The sequence below is a fragment of the Haemaphysalis longicornis genome, unplaced genomic scaffold (assembly GCF_048455015.1).
Source record: "Haemaphysalis longicornis isolate Haplotype H1 unplaced genomic scaffold, Haemaphysalis longicornis Haplotype H1 scaffold_7, whole genome shotgun sequence".
NCBI classification, from domain to species: Eukaryota; Metazoa; Arthropoda; class Arachnida; order Ixodida; family Ixodidae; genus Haemaphysalis; species Haemaphysalis longicornis.
The window spans coordinates 114820502-114822057 of record NW_027526422.1 but is presented as its reverse complement, the minus strand read 5'-3'; positions in this window follow the sequence as shown (position 1 = coordinate 114822057).

Below are 1556 nucleotides of genomic sequence, written 5' to 3'. Positions count from 1 at the left end.
ATAAAGGGAGTTCAGCGTTACATTGCACCCTCAGCAGCGTGGGAACGCACCACGCGAATTTTCGCACTACTTAAACTGTAACCCCCGCGGTGTAGCATTTACCGAGACTTGAGCGGGCTTTGCGAGGCGCACAGTGGCACCGTAATAGGTGGTATATGCGTGCGGCAATCGCAAAATATTGTTTTTTGCATTTACAGGTTGCAATAATTTCCTGGGTGTTTTTTCTTGCAATTATTTTCACATTATACCGTACATTCTTGCCAATAACCTTTCGCTTTAATTACCCGGGGTATGCAGTTGAGGACTGTCCCCCCAAACAAACGTCATCCACCTCCCGAAGTATGGGAAACCAGTGGATTATGCGAGGGAAATAAAATGGCAGCATCTCCACTCAGTGGATGATGGCGAGGGTGCTGAGTACGGGGACCCGAAATGACATTCAAGTTGCGCCCCGAGTGACATCCGATTTGCGCCCCGACCGTCATTCGATTTGAGCTGTGGGCTGCGCCTTGATTATTCCCGAAATGAAACTGAAACTCACCGCTCAAATCTAATTTCGCTTGGTTTTCGCTTGATGGTGGCGTGTGCATAGACGGACGCGGGTGGAGATTGGGAAGTCCTAAGGTACTTTTCACCGTTATAGGTGAATGAGTAAGCCGTTCGACTCTCGGATACTAACTCACTGTCGTAGCCCAACGGGTAAGACGACTAACACTAACTCTGTCTGGTCTACCAGACACAAGCTCGAATCCTGCCGGTACCTGTGTGGTTTTTTGCGATTGTAAGTGCTATGTGCACGGACGCGGAGAAACATTGTGCGGTACTTAGGTACGTACTCCGCACCTAAAAACAATCATTTATCCTTGGCAAGGATACGAAGCGCTCAGCTGTGAGCCCATTACCATAATACCTTTGAAGTCTTCCTCTGCCTTAGCCTCAGTGAGAAGGCCGGCATGGAGTGTTCGCTTAGCGGGATATGGCAGTAATATATAGAATTGCTTGTGTGTTTACGTTCATAAAATGATATTATTGTATATAGACGTCTTGAGCTGCAGCGCAGTAGACACAGACACGGTGGAATCGAGACAAGGGGACAGCGCCGTCCTGTCGTCTTCTTTTCTTAGGGACTGTGTATATTACGCTGCAGTTCAGAACACAGCTAGGTCAGCAGGTATACGTCCCAGGTAAGCGAGAATTGCGTCACTAGCGTCAATATTTCCCCTGGTGCTTGGTAGGCGAAACTGTCAAACCAAAAACAACAAGAAATTACTGATGTTGCTATGGCGAGGCTTTTGTTGGTGAGCGAGGCGGAAACGCCGTGCGGCTTATCGTCTGCTATGGGCTCAACAGGTGCGAATGTCTTTGTGTGCCGCAAACGTGTACCAACACCGCTTGCATTATTATTTTCAGATTTTGTGCTGCTGCACATCTTGTTTTCGACAGCTTTCAGCTGCTAATTTGCTTTGACTGTGAGCACTTGCGAAAAACATTTGTTTGGAAATGTTTCTCAGTTAAATACGCGCCAGCAAGCACGCCTTGAAGCGTGACAATTTTGT